Source organism: Misgurnus anguillicaudatus, chromosome 17, assembly GCF_027580225.2.
Source record: "Misgurnus anguillicaudatus chromosome 17, ASM2758022v2, whole genome shotgun sequence".
In the NCBI taxonomy this organism is placed as follows: Eukaryota; Metazoa; Chordata; class Actinopteri; order Cypriniformes; family Cobitidae; genus Misgurnus; species Misgurnus anguillicaudatus.
The window spans coordinates 40875688-40895874 of NC_073353.2; the positions used below are offsets into that span (position 1 = coordinate 40875688).

General features: G+C 35.0%; 1 protein-coding gene across 3 annotated transcripts in view; it reads right to left on the bottom strand.

Moving 5' to 3' along the window:
- csrnp3 (cysteine-serine-rich nuclear protein 3) overlaps positions 1 to 20187 on the bottom strand; it is an 80932-nt gene that overhangs the window by 28602 nt on the left and 32143 nt on the right. The window contains exon 3 of one of the 3 annotated variants that reach the window (XM_055215621.2): positions 169 to 316. The exons of 1 other annotated variant lie outside the window; for it this stretch is intronic. The gene's annotated coding sequence lies outside the window, so the exon portion shown is untranslated. Of the gene's footprint in view, positions 1 to 168; positions 478 to 20187 lie in introns of those variants that run through there. One more of the 3 variants, XM_073854772.1, reaches the window with a different exon arrangement.

The following is a 20187-nucleotide window of genomic DNA, read 5'->3' on the forward strand; positions in this document are numbered from 1 at the left end:
ATACCATCATACCACATTCTGCTATAGCCCTACAGGTTAAAGATAAATCAGACCTCAATCGGTCTCAGATATCCCATCGATCCTCACATGCAGTTAACCAGGCATGACACACTGATTCAAAACAAACACGAGTGCACGAGACATGACTTCATTTCAAAATGCACCAACCTCTGTCCGCCGTGCTGTAACTCCTCCCCCTGGCTTCTCCAATTCTCTCCGAGAGATGTGAATGAGACGATTCAATGTCAGATGAGAGCCGATGAATGAGGGCTCTCCATTTCGCTCTCACCGCCCCGTGACTCAAGACCCCTTCGCTCTGGAGCCCATGAGAGGAGGGGAAAAACAGAAAAAAAGGAGACTGGGGTGAGGGAGGTAGACTGTGTGGTCTCAGTCCGCTCTGTGGTTTGCATATGGTTCAGTATAAAAAAGAGACTCTCTCTCTCTCTCTCTCTCTCGCTCATTCGCTCCAGCCACACAAAGACTCATTAGCTGCAGCCGGCAAGGTCTGTAGACTGAACACAACGACGCCTGCCTGCCTCAGAGATCACATGGGTGGGATGTCTGAGAGAGAGAGAGAGAGAGAGAGAGAGAGAGAGAGAGAGAGAGAGAGAGAGAGAGAGAGAGAGAGAGAGAGAGAGAGAGAGAGAGAGAGAGAGAGAGAGAGAGAGAGAGAGAGGCAGTCGATGCCCAACACAGCACGACTCACTGTAGAGATGAATGAGGGCAGTAAATTGAGCCAAAAAATACAAATATAAACAGTAACATTCACACATGTTTCTTCTCTGTGGGATTTGTAGTAATGAACTTGTACTGTACTTTTGCTTTACAGCTATTATTTCCAGGTTTATACAAATTAAAATTGGTTGCATTTATTGCCTTACAACATTTTTTTCACTTATTTAGTACGATTTATCACTCATTGTTTTTAATTTTATTTAAAACTTCACTGTAAAAAATGTCTGTAGAAATTACAGTATTATTGGGTATTACTGGCAACTAGCTGCCAGTAACTTACTGTAGATTTTACATTTATGTTATTTACTGGCAACATTTTGTTCAAAGTTAAATGAACATGAAACATTTTTTGACTTTATCTTCTACAGTAAGTTACTGGCAACCAGCTGCAAAATTACAGCAAATTTTTAGAGTGTTGGTTTGGTGACATTACAAATCCCTTTAACTTGCTTAAGCCCTGCCCTCCTTTCTGCTACTCTGTGACAAAATTTTTGATCAAAAACTAAGATTCATCTAAAAGCAAATCTTTACTCCTGTGGTCGGACTTTGTTTCAGAAAAGAACAAATTATTTAAGCTTATTTGCAAGCCAATTTACGTTCTTAAGAGCATGCTTAGTAATATAAGCCAGCTGGAAAACCACCTGTCACTCATTGATGTGGTGTTATCTTTAATATACTCAGGAAGCTTTAAAGGGAAAGTAAGTAGGATTTTAAGTGTTTCATTAATCAAAATCAATGTCTTCATAAATATGTCCTCGTTGGTGTCAAATGACCCCTGCCAGTGATCTGACTTTTCTTTGTAAACTTAGAATTTCTTCTCTTTACTTACATTAAACCGGTTAGTCCAAAGAGGCTTCCATGTCGTTCCGCCGTATTGGTAAACTATAGTAGCAGAGAGGGACAAAAAGCACTAGCCTACCAACGCGTTTCCACAACGCGTTTTCATTCAGAACACGTGAACCAGTAGCAACGGACAAGGAGATCAGTGATTACATAACAGGTACCGTAGTTGCAACACGCATTTGGAAAAGCGAGGCGCTAGAGAGCACTGTTTGTTTGAATGCAAAATACAATTTCACCACTAGATGGGGTAAATCCTACTTATTGTCCTTTTAACAGCATCATTGTCATACTTTGTAATCAAATTTGTTAAAGAAAAACACCACCGTTTTTCAAAGTTTTACTATGTTCTTACCTCAACTTGGACAAATGAATAAATCTTTTTTCAATGTGTGCACTTAATCTTTGTACAGCGTGTTGTGAATGTGTTAGCATTTAGCCTAGCCCCATTCATTCCTTAGGATCCAAACAGGGACGAATTTAGAAGACACCAAACACTTTCATGTTTTCACCATGTAAAGACAAAATAAAAATAAAACGTGACGATTTTCTAAGCGGATAAAAAATTAGAACTATATTGTATGGCGGAAGAGCACTTAGTTGAAAACATGGAAGTGTTTGGTGTCTTCTAAATTCATGCCTGTTTGGATCCTAAGGAATGAATGGGGCTAGGCTAAATGCTAACACATTCACGACGCACTGTACAAAGATTAAGTGCACGCATTGAAAAAAGATAAGTATGTATTAATTTTTCTAAGTTGAGGCAAGAACATGGCAATATTGAAAAATGGTGGTGTTTTCCTTTAAATAGTCATGCCTGGCATTCATTTATTTATTAAAATGTAATTAATGAATTAAAAAGATGTTTACAAGCGGACAGCTGCGTCAATTCAACCATCAATTTAAACCTTTTTAAAGCCAGGCAACGAGTATACATCCTATAACTAACAATTCACCAGAAATGCCTGATCTTATTGAAAACCAGGAAGTAAGCGTGCATATAGTCAATTTGGACCATTCTGCACAAATCCATTGAAAAAAATCTATTCAACAGATTGAGTTATTTACCAATGCCCTATAAAGACGGCAATCTTGGAATGAATTATTAATTTTGTAATGCATTAAAATAATGATAGAAACGTCATCCAACGTAACCATTAAGAATTACATTTTTTATGTCTACGAGGTGTTTTAAATATGCTTTAAGACAAACCATGTGCAAATGTATTATTCAACACCATTACAGTATTTTCTAATTCCTGTGGTTTAAAATCACCCTGGAGTCCTACGTCACTAACATCCAATCAATAGAGATAGATATTTAATTCTACTTCTGTGATGCTCACACGTGGAGTATGAATGCTCTAACCTGTTAACATCAGTATTAAAAAAGCATATGTGCAGTTCATGTATGCATTGTGTGAAACCGAACTTAGCAGTTACGTGTCTAAACCTGTTAAATGTAGCATCTTTTACATATATATCTATGATCCGAGGTGGTACAAAAAGGTGAGACACAGACTAATTTGCATATTCATATCTATGGTCCAAGCTATGCGATTGAGTAGAGGCAGGGACTAATTTGCATATTTATAGATCCACGTATAATAAATGAGGTAAGGGTGTAGAGTTACATTCAAAGGGCCCTATTTTAATGATCTAAATGCATGGCCTAAAGGGCACGGCGTAAGTGCATTTAGTGTGTGTCCGAATCCACTTTTGCTGGTTTATGACGGGGAAATGGTCTATGCGCCTGGCACACAGTCTAAAAGGGTTGTTCCTATTCTTGTAATGAGTAATGGGTGTGTTTTAAGTATAAACCAATGAGAGTCTAATATCTCATCCCCTTTAAAGCCAGTTGCGCTTGCGCTAGGCGGATTGCTCATTTACATGTCGGAGTTCGTAAGCAGATAAACTGTAAGCAGAGGATTAAGACCACCAGTTTAGGATGTGTTGTGTTTTATTTATTTTGTGTAGTTAAGGCTTTGGTTCTCTTTAAAAGTCGTTATTTCAGAGTTAATTTTTAATTTGTATATTTAAAAAACATTTGTATGCTGCTGCGCATCTATTGTATGTAATATGCAAACGCGCATTGTCATCCCGTTTATAGGCGCATATTACTAACACGCTCTTTAAATAACAAAAACGATAATGCACCATTGACTTTAGACTTTAGAGCAGGTTTTAGTTGGTCAATGGGTAGTTGCCTCAAAATAGCAACGAGTCAACCCATGGGTGCACAAATCGGTGCAAATGCATTTGCTATTTAAACAACGTGACGCTGGATGTGAAAATGATAACTGCGTCGGGCTAAAACCACCAAAAACACTTGAGTCACACATTGCAAATGTAACTGTGTCAATATATCTCTACTTAACAGAAAGAATGAATCCTAGTCTGATTATTCACCTTCAGTCTCTTAAATTCCTGGTAATTAAAGTGTACTTCCATGTGCTTTAAAACAAGAATGGACCCATTACTGCGAGAAAAGCTCATAAATCAACAAACCCTTACGTAAAGAATATAAGTGTTGATCATTTATTATAAAATATACTCAATCCAGCCTATAACAGATTTCATAGTGCACTAAAAGAGTTTTAATGGAAAGGCAGTGTTGGCTTCAGAAGCAGAAAGCTTGTATGTGTGTTTTGGATTTAATAAAGGTTGAAATCAGAGCTCAGGCTGTGTTTTTGGCTGCAAATGGATTGACTGAGATTTCTTTGGAAAGGAAGACCGTCTGCAGTCTGCAGTCTTTGTTTTACATTTCGATTTTGGAAAGCTGAACCATAAAGGCCCGTGTAACATTTGTTTAGTATTAAATTGCCATATCATCGCTACCCGTCTGTGGATCTACTGAATATTACCGACGCATTATAGTACTAAAGTACATCTGTATAAAATCCTTATCCTGAATGAAATCACTGGCCTTATGGGTCTGTGACCCATTAGAGAGCAGCATGGTTCAGTACTCGATTTTACCGGAAAAATCTAATTATTTCCTCTGGTTTCCTCTGCTGCCTATTGTATAACAGTCATATCTAATTTGCATTGCCTTTCTTATGGGATATCATACCAGGAGCTCCCGTGCATAAAGATGCAAATCGTATGTCAGTCGAAGCGGCTTTCCTACATGCTCTCAGGCTCTGGTCCAAAACCTAGTAAGATGCCCACATAGGCAGCATTTAAAAGCATAATGCGTGTGTTCCCGAAGGCTATGATTATTCTGCAAGATACACTACAGCAATATCCTAGAAGAACCATTTTTAGGTTTTCCAAAAGGTTCTTCAAAAAACCATTTGTTTCATCCAAGTTCTTTTTATAGTCCTTTTTACTACAAAGAGCCTTTTGTGAAACAGAAAAGTTTTTGGATGTTAAAGGTTCTTTATGAAACCATACAGCCAAAAATGGATCTTCTATGGCATCGTGAAGCACCTTTATTTAAGACTGTAACTTCTAAAGAGCATTACATATATCCTTTACTGCAGGGTTTCCCAAAATGGGGTTCATGAACCCCTGGTGGTTTGCACAGGAATTGCAGGGGGTTCGTGAGTTGAAGAAAATTAATCAATTACAATTAAATCATAAAATGTAAAAAAAAGGGCTGTCAAAATAAATGCGTTAAGAGTGTTTTGACATAAATGAATGCGTGAAGAACGTTTTAACGTAAATGAATGCGTTAAGAACGTTTTAACGTAAATGAATGCTTTAAGAACATTTTATTGTATAAAAATGCGTTAAGAACGTTATAACATAAATGAATGCGTTAAGAATGTTTTAACGTAAATTAATGCGTTAAGAACGTTTTAAAGTAAATGAATGCTTTAAGAACGTTTTAACGTAAATGAATGAGTTAAGAACGTTTTAACGTAAATTAATCCGTTAAGAACGGTTTTAACGTAAATTAATGCGTTAAGAACGTTTTAATTAAATGAATGCGTTAAGAACGGTTTTAACGTAAATTAATGCTTTAAGAACGTTTTACTGTAAATGAATGTGTTAAGAACGTTTTAACGTAAATTAATGCTTTAAGAACGTTTTACTGTAAATGAATGCATTATGAACATTTTAACGTAAATGAATGCGTTAGTAACGTTTTAATGTTAATGAATGCGTTAAGAACGTTTTAACGTAAATGAATGCGTTAAGAATGGTTTTAACGTAAATTAATGCGTTAAGAACGTTTTAACATAAATTAATGCTTTAAGAACGTTTTAACATAAATTAATGCTTTAAGAACGTTTTAACGTAAATGAATGCGTTAAGAACGTTTTAACGTAAATGAATGCATTAAGAACGTTTTAAACGTAAATGAATGCGTTAAGAACATTTGAACGTAAATGAATGCGTTATGAACGTTTTAACGTAAATTAATGCGTTAATAACGTTTTAATGTAAATGAATGCGTTAAGAACGTTTTAACGTAAATTAATGCGTTAAGAATGGTTTTAATGTAAATTAATGCGTTCAGAACGTTTTAACATAAATGAATGCTTTACGAACGTTTTAAAGTAAATGAATGCTTTAAGAACGTTTTAACGTAAATTAATGTTTAAAGAACGTTTTAACGTAAATTAATGCTTTAAGAACGTTTTAACATAAATGAATGCGTTTAGAACGTTTTAACGTAAATGAATGCTTTAAGAACATTTTAACGTAAATGAATGCGTTAAGAACGTTTTAACATAAATGAATGCGTTAAGGACGTTTTAATGTAAATGAATGCGTTAAGAACATTTTAACGTAAATGAATGCGTTAAGAACGTTTTAACGTAAATGAATGCGTTAAGAACGTTTTAACGTAAATGGATGCATTAAGAAAGTTTTAACGTAAATGGATGCCTTAAGAACGTTTTAATGTAAATGAATGCGTTAAGAATGTTTTACATAATAAATGCATTAAGAACTTTTTAAACGTAAATGAATGCGTTAAGAACGTTTTAACGTAAATTCATTTTAAGTAAACTAATTTTATTAATGTGAGTTTAACGCAACGTGCAATTTCTGTTTGACCCTTGACCTAGCCCGTTGTTCGATAAATTGAGACGCAGCCTTAGACAGTAAATAGTCATCAAACGTCTGAAATCATCTTATATAAGAAAACTGAGAACTCATGCAAAATGGACAGATATGTTTTATGTACCAATAAAAGAAAATGGCCACATGAAGGTCCAGGTAATAATAACAATAATGATGTAAAAATCTGATAAAAACTTTGAAAAATAAATGTTTTTGAAGTTAAATATTCAAATGTGCTATTAAATTATTGAAATATTTAATTAAAATCGCTGGGGGTACTTAAATAATTCAGCAGACAAAAAGTTTATAAACCTCTGCTTTACTGAAAAGCCAATCTCATATTGTTTATTCTAAATATAATAGCTAAAAACAGTTTAATACTAAAATATTATGTTATTAGCTTAGCAACATACTAACACAAACTATATAACACAATTCATACCAACACAACAGAGCTGTTTTAGCATTATGAGTTCCCATGATGTTATGTTGGTAGCAAATAGGTTTTATAACAGAGCCTGGTGTTGTCTGAAAGCCATAACCAATTTTGCGCTTTGTGTATATAAATGATATGAATATTGTTGGTTCAGAGAGGTCTCTGAATATATTTAGGCCATATGCAAATGAGGAGTCTGGTTCCAAATGAAATGATTGGCCGTGAAAATAAATTGAAGACGTATGTCCAAAAAAGTCGTTTTTGCAGCCCACGGATTTTCAAAGTGCTTTGTAATAAATGGATTTAACACCCAGTATTTTCTGCCGGTAGGGTTGCTGATAAACCTTCATAAAAGTCCTGACTGACAGAATGAAATAGCATCGTCATTCTCACACAACTATTGTACTCATTCAGAGTCTGAAGCTGTGACTAAGCTCCAGTGATTAAAGTTCACTACATGTTAAAGATAAAGTCATACAGGTACCTGAACCGACAGAATCATCTGTCTTAACCCAATGACCACTAGAAAGGTATCAAGTTTACACCTCAAGATGTGAGCATTGATCTTCTGCTTTTCTTTAAACCTTTTTAGGATGTGTGCCCCATCTTCTGTGGCCTGTAAGGAGCACGGTGTTCACCTCCATTGCCCTGAGACCTAGAAGATCAAAGCCAAGTCTCCTCCTGACCTCCACAGCTAGTGCTAACCGGTTGCTAGAAAGCTGTCTCATGAGAGTCACACCCTGAGTTGGACTCGAGGGGTAAGAATTTGACATAAGTTCTCTTACACAATATTTTGTACATGCGTATGTTATAGGATCTTTGGTAGTCATAATTAAATCAATTTACTTTATTAATGCATATCTGCCATCTTACAGTATAGTGATTTATCTTAAAGAGATTTTTTTGTCAAAATGTAATAAATTGCTTGTTCCACCTTAAAAATGACTTTCCTGATTTGACATCATCAGTCTGTCAACCTTTTCTCAGTGTGTTTAATATTGCTAAAGTATAATTCAAAAATATAAAATTAACTTAATTCAAGACATTATCTTAAAAAAAATCTTAATTTTAAAGTTTATTTTTGTTTCCCTTTTGGCATTGCACGACTTATACAGCACATCTTTTTGTGTTGTTTTATGTATTTGTTTTTCTTTTTTTACCATTGACGCTTGGGCTTGTTTTTTTTTTTTTACATAAAATGACATCCTAACCCAAACCTCAATTCTAACCTCAACTTCAAACAACCAAGGTTTGAAAATAGACGAAACATGAAGAAACCTATATGTTAAATGTCGTCTTAAAGCGCACCCCAAATCTAACCCCAAACCCAAGCGACAATGGTTTAAAAAACAGAAAAAACGAGAATCCAATACATAAAAAGATGCACTGTATAGACGATTTCAGCAGTAGCAACATAAACAAGTGACTTTCGTGGTCAACAAGTAACTTCCGGTAAACTCCGCTAAGAATCAATAACAACAAAGTTCTTTAAACATATAGTTTATTTAAATAACAAGCTAAATAAAAAACACATAGATTGTTGTTTTCGATGAGGTATTTTTCAAGGGTTCAGTTTAGCAACTAGTCAGACCATTAAAAAAACTGAAACTGAAAGTGACGTTCGGAACAACGCATATCGCATCACCGCACGTGTAGTCTCGCGTAGCCAGACCTTCAATATTAAGCTTGTTTGAGATGCGGCTTGCCTTGCCTGAAAAATAGGCAAGAGTAGCCGACTGCAGTGAGGGGAGGAGTGAAAAAAGTGCAGGCAAGCTGGACGTTTCCTGAATCTCGCAAACGTCAGCAATGGAAAAGATTGCGTTTGCGTATTTTATTGCGAATTAAATAGATGCAACTGAAATACCAACAAATGCATTTACATTAAGATGTTTATAAAGAGAATCAACAAAGGTGAACTGCTCATTAGTGGAAAAGGGTACTTAGTAAATGTTGGGATGTAATCTAACTTAAGTCTAGTCGTAATACAAATTCGTTTCTGTGTAAAATATAAACAGCTCACAGTACAAATAATTCAACACCAATACAAAAGTTTACAGTAATTCATAAAAATATAAATGTCATAATACAGAACAATTGAATTAATATAAAAACTACAACAGGAATTAGAGTTTTTAGAATTAAGCTGACATCCCCGGGCCAATGAGGATTAAGCTGTGTCGTCAGCAAGTCTTTTCCCATCGTGCTGTTCGTCTACGCAGTCGGTGGAGAGCAACTGCGCCCGACTGCAGAATCCGATGACCCCGTCTAGCCATCGCAAGAGTTTTTTGGCACACGTCAACGTGACATCAGAGCAAGGCAGACCGCTCTCGGACTCTTTTCTTACCGGCATGCAACTCGCGGCGATCACGGGTGATCGTTTCTGCCCGGAATTTGCTCATCTCAAACAAGCCTAATGTTTAGCCAACAATCTGTGGGCGTGACGTCTAAGGCTAAGACTACCGCACGTGCGTCCAATGAAACCGTCTATAAGTGAATGGGAAGGACATATCATATGCATGTAAAATTGGAATTTTTGGTATGTATTGCAAGTGCTATTTATATACATATATATTTATTTTGTTTGTTTTACAGTATGCATTAGTTTATGCATTGGTGAAAACAACTTCAATATCTAATATCTAACACAGCTTTACTTTTCAATTCTTTATTCTATTTTCAATTTATAATAAAACAGGACGAATAAAAAAAAAACATTTTGCTTGGATTGTCCAACGAAATCTTTTTTGTGATTAGTAAAATCATACGAGTTTGAAACGACATGCATCAGGTAAAATAATGAGCGAACTTTTGTTTTTGGCTAAACTCTTCTTTTATTCTCTGCCCTGACAAATGGCATGTCACAGTAATTTGTTGTTTTGCTGTGAGACATTGAGGGCTCTTTCATGCAGTGAAGCAGGGGTCAGACAGTGCATGACAGAGCCAGTGTGACTCGCTTCTGTCTGTTTCAAAGCCACAGCAAGCAACCGCACAGTACAGTGAACACACATAGTCTCAGAGAGAGAGAGAGAGAGAGAGAGAGAGAGAGAGAGAGAGAGAGAGAGAGAGAGTGAGAGAATATGCAATGCATGATTATGTTTTTGACCATATATACTTTATTATTAATTTAATAAACATATGCAGTACCGTTTAGGGTCATTTCAATAAAATGTTTTCATGATTTAAAAAATCTTTTACTCTGTAAAGTTTATGCCTAAATTTTTAAAATTATATTTGTAGACAAAAATATTATTTTGACAGCATATTTATTTCTTCAGTTACCCTACATTTATTTTTTTCTCATGTAAAGGGAAAAAATCATTTCAGTTAAAGGACAAACCCAAAATGGCACATTTTTGCTCACACCTACAAAGTGGCAATTTTAACTTGTTATTATAAATTATCTGTGGGGTATTTTGAGGTAGAACTTCACATACACTGTAAAAAATTGCTGTAATTATGCAGCTGGTTGCCAGTAACTTACTGTAGAAGATAAAGACTGAAAATGTTTCATGTTCATTTAACTTTGAACAAACTGTTGCCAGTAAATAACATAAATGTAAAATCTACATTAAGTTACTGGCAGCTCGTTGCCAGTAATACTGTAATTTATACAGATTTATTTTTACAGTGTAGGTACTCTGGGAAGACCAATGATTTATTTGACATCTTTAAAAAGTCTTGTGAAATGTCCCCTTTAAAGGAATATTCAATTTTCTTAAAAGACAAATCCAGATAATTTACTCACCACCATGTCATCCAAAATGTTGATGTCTTTCTTTGTTCAGTCGAGAAGAAATTATATTTTTTGAGGAAAACATTGCAGGATTTTTCTTATTTAAATGGACTTTAATAGACACCAACACTTAACACTTAACACGTAACAGTTTTTTTCAACGGACTATCAAAGGACTATAAACAATCCCAAACAAGGCATAAGGGTCTTGTCTGGCGAAGCGATTGTCATTTTTGACAAGAAAAAAAAAGCTCTTTTGAACCACAACTTTTCGTCTAGGTCCGGTCCAGCGCGACCTAACGTAAATGTGTAGTGACGTAGGGAGGTCACGTGTTACATATATAAAACGCACATTTGCGGACCATTGTAAACAATAAACTGATACAAAGACATTAATTAGTATCAGTTGACATACAACAACGTCGGAACGGTCCTCTTCTGTGACCTCTTGACGTCATGACGTATTGCGTGGGGTCACCTGGCGCATCACGACCAGATCTAGACGAGAAGTTGTGCTTTAAAAGTGTATATTTGTTATTTTTCTTGTCAAAATGACAATCGTTTTGCTAGATAAGACACTTATGCCTCGTCTGGGATTGTCTACAGTCCTTTGAAACTCCGTTGAAAAAAACTGTTACGTGTTCAGTCAAGTGCTAATTGTTGGTGTCTATTAAAGTCCATTAAAATGAGAAAAATCCTGCAATGTTTTCCTCAAAAAAACACAATTTCTTCTCGACTGAACAAAGAAAGACATCAACATTTTGGATGACATGGTGGTGAGTAAATTATCTGGATTTTCTTTTTAGAAAACGGAATATTCCTTTAATTAACACAAACCACATTTGTAGATTTTTGTGCGATTTGCCTTGACCCCTGTGACTTTGGGTTTAGGGGCGGGGTTATTGGTTGGTTTTTGTTATTGTTTTTTCCATGAGAATCGTAGGTTTTGCACGATTAACTGCGTATGAATTCATACGAATTAGTCAACTCAAATTCTCGTGAGACCAGGCTGGGTGTGGGATAAAAGAACGGATGACATGCATTTGGTGGAGGCAGATGATCGTTTAACTAAAGCGGAGTTTATGGAAACAAAAATAGAACTGTGCCTAAAGTTGTGTATTCTCTATCTTCAGGCATGGATGTGATGTGGGCCCTATATGGGGGTAATATGATGCCAATATTATTGAAAATGGACAGACCAAAAGTCACAAATAGATATCACAACCTGCAAACACAAAACGCAATCCACAAATAGATCAAAAATCCACACACACGTTCCCCGCGATCCACAAATGCAAAACAAGATCCACGAATTGTCTTTGTGATCCACAAATATAAAGCATGATTTACAAAAAGAAATCAGTGACTTGTATTTGAAAACCAGAATTTGAATGAATGTAAAGTGACTTTTTTGCAGACGAAAATCATTTTCTATTTGTAGATTGTGTCACATTTGTTTTCAGAATTCTGACACTATTGTTTCGCTTTTGTGACAAAATAATGCCATAATCGTTGAAAATGAAGAGACTACAATTTGTAAACACGAAACAAATCTGTAAATGGGTTCTAAATCTGCAAACAAACTCCTCATGATCCCAAATGTAAAACGAGATCTACAAATATATAAAAATCCACGAACAGACTCTTCATGACATACAAATATAAAATGCGATTTACAAATAGATTTAAAATCCGTAAACCAACTCTTTATGATTCACAAATAGAAATCATCGACTTGTACTTGACAACCAGAATTAAAATGAATGCAAAGTGATTTGTCTGCGCATGAGGGTCATTGTTTGTTTGTGGATTGTGTTGCATTTGTTTTCGGGGTTTTGGCGCAGCCGTTTCGCTGTTTTCCATTAAAAAAATCTACAAATGCCCTCCTCACAAATTTGCAAACAAACACAGTCTAAGTTGTATTTTCCAACCATTGTAAAAAGACATTCTTACACATTCTGTGCAAAGTTCAGAATGCAAGTGTTGAATCTGTGTTTGCAGATAACAGGGCATTCACGGATCCTTTTGCACAAGTCTACAGATCTTTTTGGCACTATCTTTCCGCAGAGTTTGTCACTACGATCCACGCGTGTTGTCAGCCAATCAGGAGTATTGCTTCAAATTGATGCCACGCCCCCTCAATAAGCTCTTTTCAAAATAAAAGCTGGGCTCGCTGCCATTTACCGTTGCCGGTGTCACAGCGCTGAAAGGCGGCCAGACCGGGTTATCGATATATTATATTAATGATATTAAAGCATTTAGTATAGCATGGCAAATATGTAGCAGTAACGTAAACTAGAACAAGCCCTCGTTTAAGTTATTATCAGTGCCTGACAATTCAGCTGGTTAACTGTATGCAAGTCTATTATATTTCCATGAAATTGCTTTTGTGAACAACAAATCCGTGTTGGAAATAACATAGCTAGCAAGCGGCGTGCAGCTAATGTAGTGTGTGTTTACAACTAAGCGTTACCTCCGGTTGGTGCTCAGTGTTTTTAGTTTAGGAGGTTTCTACCGGGAGACGAATTAACACCGAGGTCATGTCCAAAACATACGGACCTGGCCATTAAATCGTTAAAAACACTGCATGAAGCGGTTTTATTCTTAAAACATCTGTGTCTCTTCAACGAACATTTGCCGAGCGTCAGCGAGCCAGCTGGATGGAGTGGAGCTGCTAAGGTGACGCAGCTAAAATAAAGCAAACGGGTGCACCGATAATGTTGGATGTAACTTGCAGTAATTAGCAAAAACATGAGCCTTATTTGACAGCTGCACTAATTGAACTATTTGACCATATGCATTTGATATACAGACCGTGGCCGGAATGCACTCACAAATCGCGCTGTTATTAGAAACATTTAACTGTTCCAGACTGAGCATGGACACAAACAAGCACAAGACCGTTTATAAAAGCAGCTGCCTTAGCGTGTACGGAATGAAGTCAAAACGGTCTCGGTTTTTAGACCGGCGGTCTGCCTGTGCACTGTAAAAAATGTCTGTAAATTAAACAGTAAAATACCGTATAAGTGATACAGAATAAAACCGTATTTCACAAAACATGTAATAACCGTAGGATTCACTGTGAAAAACTTTAATTAGTTTTACAGACTAAGACCTTACATGTAACAGTAAAAAACATATAAAAATATGGTTTATTGCAGTAAAATTAACAAGATACTGTATTACCATAAAAATGAAAAAAAAAATTATTGAGCAATATCAGTGTAATAGATATGGCATTATGCGTTATTGATGTAACATTAAAACTTTTAGAGAATATATTTGTTACCAATATACTGAACCATCTGTTTATATTTTACTAAATCCTTGTTGATAGAAATTAAAAATTAGAATAATATCAGTCTGCACTATAGTGGTCATCATGCAGGCATTTGTCATCAAGTTCCTAATTTTATCACACTAAAATTACTTTTAAACATAAAATTACAATTATCTTCTAAACATGGACGATAAGTTTACAACTGCTGTCAAAACAAGATACAAGTCCTCAACTATTCCAGCATCCACACACGTGATTTAGTAGACAAATATTATTTCTGACGTGATGTAATCACAAGTCAAATGGATATTTTCCACCAAATTTATCCCATTAAATCTCCAGTTTGTGGTTGTTTAAGATTCATTTGAAGTCACCATTATTGTAATTAGTGTTTCCTTTAGTTAGGCATTTGTCCTTGTGACCTTCATTGACCTAACTCTCCTCTTTTAGCAATTGCAACAGTGCTTTATTAAGACCACTTGTTTATTGCTAGAGGAAGTAGAAAAAACTATCATGTGATCTATTGATTGCTTGTATGTCATGCATATAATTTTATATGCATAAAATCTTATAAATATTTTATGAACATGAAATGATAAAAGAACAATAAAGATATAAAGCACAAAAAAGTGATGCTCTATGCAAATGACACTGTTTTGAACAAGACTGCTGTAATGCTTTAGTTAGTTTCTTTTTTTAGTTTCTTTAGACATCAACACTTTGGATACAAATCTCAACGATGGTGACAGTAAATGGTAGGAAAGTTGCACAATTTTGTCATGTCACAATGCATGATGGGAGTTATGAATGAGTTTTCTACAATCCTGGTACCCAGCATGCATTGCAGCATGAAGCTTTGTTGATGAATGTCACCATTGTTGCGTTTCATAGGCGGATTAAAGTGTCTGTAAAGACTATGGAGAATTTACTGTAAATCTACAGTAATTTAATGGAATTAAAGGAAATGTCTATAAACATAATGGAAATAGTACTGGTAATCTATTTTACTGATTTTTTTTACAGTGTAGCATTTAAATTAGACAGTTCTGAGCTGTAAAATAGATGGTACTGAACCGTCATTTGTACAACATAAACCTTTACAATAAATAGTTTTGAGCTGTAAAAAATGGTAATGAACCATAAGTATTACAATGTTAACCCTTGAATTTGACAGATATAAACTGTTTTAGCAACATAAACATGTTAAATAGACAGTTATAAACTGTTAAAAAAACATTTAAAATTTGTAAAATATACAGTACAATGGGTGCAATCCCGTAAAACCAATAACATTGCTACCGTATTTTTGACGGTAAAGATCTGGCAACCACAGCTGCCGGTTTTCTACCGTAAAATGTACGGTTTATTTTTAACAGTGTGCCATTCCACCCTAATCCTGACTGCAAGTGACATGTTGGTATTGTATCCACCGTTTGCAGTCCTTCCTTTCGGGTCTGTTCTGCTTTTGGCGGCTCGGGGCTGTTGCTCTCTGTGGCTTTTGGGTCCGTGGGCTGCAGGTGAATTTTGCAGTTGTTTTGGTTGGCTTTGCGGCGCATTTTGTTGTCGGGGGTGGTCCTGGGCTGGGTTTTCCTATAACGATTGAACTTAGCTCTTAAGAGCGCTTTCTACGAGCTACTTAAAATGATCGCTCGCAGCTGGGTTTAAGTGCTACTAACGAGTCGCTATCCGTTTGTCAAGTGCTGAAATGTCACCTAGAATGACTCGAATTTGTAGCAGAAGCTTGTTTAGGCTAATGATCTTCAGCTGATGTGCACCAATGTCTCCCCATAATATTTTTCATTATTGTTTAATGAATAAATATTATAAAATTTAGTCATTAAACAATTATTTGTTTAAAATTATTTAAATGTGTTAATAATTTGTGCATAATGAAATATTCTTTTCCGTATGTATAGGACTCGTCCCACTGCGAAATGCCTTCTGTATTTTATGTAATAGTTTAGATTAGTATTATTATTTGTTTTTTATTATCTATGTTTATTTATTATTAGGGATTATTGCATTGTACCGTACATGTTTATTTGGTTTCCTTAATCAGATGCCATTTCACTTCAAAACAATTATTTTTACTGTAGACTAATTATAGAAGCAATTTGTAGGAACCATTTATCAATTTGCTAGTACCAACTTTTACCAACATTTACCAAATATGTTATCCTTCTTTATTAATTTATGTTTAGTAATTTAAATTTCTCATTTTAATTTTAAATATATTATAGTAAAATAATTTAAACAAATAAACAAAGAAGAACCCAATAAATAAATAGACATTTAAAACATTACATTATCGTCATTGCAGGAGTGCAAATTGCTGGTTGTCCTGTTGGTGAAATTGTAACTCTGTTGTCTTACGATGCACCCATGAATGAACGACCACTCCAGAGCACCCGCAGATCTACGATGATTTTCAAGTGCTACTTAAGTTACGATGCTTTTGAAAAAACCCGGCCCTGCCCTGTTCGTTTGAAATGTGCCTGGCACACAGCTCTAGTAAGGACTCATTAGCCATGTATCAAGTATTGATTAATTATTTTCAGTTAATCCCTTTTGCATTTTACAAAAAGTAGAATAGGCAGGCATATTCTGAATTTAACCAAAATTATGGCTGTGGCGTTGAAGGAACTTTCCTTTAGTGATAAATAAATACGTTTTTTTTGCTATTATTATCTAGCAAATATGTTTATTTATTGGCAAATGCAGAACAACAAGGAACGTGTAGAACATAGGCGACACGCTTCTCTACCTTGCGATGAGAAGATTAATCATGGGGAACATAAGCTAAATGTAATTTTTAAAAATCTTTAATTTAAAAACAATTTTAAACCGAAAGCGGATTGTTTATGCTTGTCAAATTTATGCTGGCTCGGTCACAAAATTTCGTCAGGCAGTATTTGATATATGTATTTGTGTTCATGGAAAACAATATAGGCTATAAAAATTCGTGCTGAGTGACAGGAAAAAGACAATCGTGCTAATTGGCACAAGAAAAAAAAAGGAAAAAAGTGTCGATGAATACGAACAAATAAATCAAATATTTCATGACATGACATTTCATGAAAATGCCTTAAGATATTGTTGATTCTGCATTTATCCAGCCAGGATAAATTTGACAAGCATGTGCTTTCGTTTTAAAAATGACATTTAAGCCTTTAATCATATAAGGGAGAAAGGCATTTTTTCAAATATATCATTTCCAATTCAGTGCAAATACAGTAGCCTAAACAATTATGATTTTGCCATAATCGTGCAGCCCTATATTTTAATATTATTCAAGTAAACTTGTTAAAAAAACTACTAAAAGGGAACAAATGTGTTTTCCCCTATAATTCTATAAAAAAAATGTAGGTCTTGTAAATACGTATTGGGTTGCAATAGTTTGGAACCTCCTGATATACAAAACTGGCTAATATGTACTGACTGGAGATGTGCGCGTCTGCGAAAAAAAAAACCGAAATACGCGACAGCTCATTTAATGTCATTGTGCTTTCAGTAAACCTGTTTAGAACTAGAAGTGTGCGCCCTGCCACCTCGACTTTAGGTGGTGCTTTCATGTTAATATACTGCGTGCGTGCAGACAGCGTGCCCGAGCGCGTGGGGGGACAGTCCGCGGGAGAAACTCTACAGCTTTAATGTACAAAAACCGTACGGCAAACGAGAAATGGTCTAACAGAAGCCTTCAGTTAAGCAGGATTAAAAACAGGATGAGAAACGTGCAAAATATACAATGTACAGTATATGCAGTTATGTCATTAATAACTACTGCTTTTAAAAGAACTTTTAAGTTATTGTATTTGTTTCATTTTCAAAGTTTGATACATTGTGCAGAATGACATACTTGGAAAAAGGGATAATTCAACAATAATTCATAATTGTATATCTTTTATTAATTTATTTAAATAATATTAGGCTAATCTACGAGTGCTTTGAAGTAATCGTTAATTCATAAGGGCATTGTAAGACAACAGAGCCACAAGGTCACCCGCAGGACAACCAGCAACCTGCACTCCTGCAATGACGACAATGCAATGCTCCAAATGTCTATTTATTTATTGGGTTCTTCTTTGTTTAAATTACTTTAATATAATATATTTAAAATTCAAATGAGAAATCAAATATAAATGACTAAACATAAATTAATAAAGAAGGAACATGTTCTTGGTACAATTTTGGTAAAAGTTGGCACCAGCAAATTGATAAATGGTTCCCAACTGCTGCTATTATTCATATACATATATCATTTCATGATGCACAAATTATTAAAACATTCATTGAAAAATGATTAATAATATTATAAAAAAACACTAGCGCACACCAGCCGAAGATCATTAGCCTAAACAAGCTTCTGCTACAAATTCGAGTCATTCTAGGTGACATTTCAGCACTTGACAAACGGATAGCGACTCGTTAGTAGCACTTAAACCCAGCTGCGAGCGATCATTTTAAGTAGCTCGTAGAAAGCGCTCTTAAGAGCTAAGTTCAATCGTTATAGGAAAACCCAGCCCAGGACCATTTCCGACAATAAAATGCGCTGCAAAGTTAACTAAAACAACTGCAAAATTTACCTGTAGCCTACGGACTCAAAAGCTACAGAGAGTAATAGCTTTGAGCTGTTAAAAGCAGAACAGACCTGAAAGGAAGGATTGTAAATGGTGGATATAATATTAACATGTCATTTGCAGTCAGGATTAGGGTGGAATGGCACACTGTTAAAAATAAACCGTACATTTTACGGTAGAAAACCGGCAGCTGTGGTTGCCAGATCTTTACCGTCAAAAATACGGTAGCAATGTTATTGGTTTTACGGGATTGCACCCATTGTACTGTATATTTTACAAATTTTAAATGTTTTTTTAACAGTTTATAACTGTCTATTTAACATGTTTATGTTGCTAAAACAGTTTATACACTGTAAAAAAAGTCCGTAAAAATTTCAATGTTATTGCAGCTGGGTTGCCGGTAATTTACCGTAGATTTACATTTATGTTATTTACTGGCAAGAGTTTGTTCAAAGTTAAATAAATATTAAATATTAACAAGTCTTTATCTTTACAGAATAAAACTATACAATAACAGCCTCATGCAAAGCATTCTGGGAACCAGAAATCATCATCAACCTTGTTCTGTTTTTTGCTTCAGATTTTGTTTCCCAGAATGTTTTGCTTGATGCTGTTTTTTAGTTTTACTCTGTAAAGACAAAGACTTGTAAATGTTTAATGTTCATTTAACTTTGAACAAAATTTTGCCGGTAAATAACATAAATGTAAATCTACGGTAAATTACCGGCAACTCAGCTGCAATTTCTACGGATTTTTTTTACAGTGTATCTGTCAAATTCAAGGGTTAACATTGTAATACTTATGGTTCATTACCATTTTTTACAGCTCAAAACTATTTATTGTAAAGGTTTATGTTGTACAAATGACGGTTCAGTACCATCTATTTTACAGCTCAGAACTGTCTAATTTAAATGCTACACTGTAAAAAAATCAGTAAAATAGATTACCAGTACTATTTCCATTATGTTTATAGACATTTCCTTTAATTCCATTAAATTACTGTAGATTTACAGTAAATTCTCCATAGTCTTTACAGACACTTTAATCCGCCTATGAAACGCAACAATGGTGACATTCATCAACAAAGCTTCATGCTGCAATGCATGCTGGGTACCAGGATTGTAGAAAACTCATTCATAACTCCCATCATGCATTGTGACATGACAAAATTGTGCAACTTTCCTACCATTTACTGTCACCATCGTTGAGATTTGTATCCAAAGTGTTGATGTCTAAAGAAACTAAAAAAAGAAACTAACTAAAGCATTACAGCAGTCTTGTTCAAAACAGTGTCATTTGCATAGAGCATCACTTTTTTGTGCTTTATATCTTTATTGTTCTTTTATCATTTCATGTTCATAAAATATTTATAAGATTTTATGCATATAAAATTACATGCATGACATAAAAGCAATCAATAGATCACATGATAGTTTTTTCTACTTCCTCTAGCAATAAACAAGTGGTCTTAATAAAGCACTGTTGCAATTGCTAAAAGAGGAGAGTTAGGTCAATGAAGGTCACAAGGACAAATGTCTAACTAAAGGAAACACTAATTACAATAATGGTG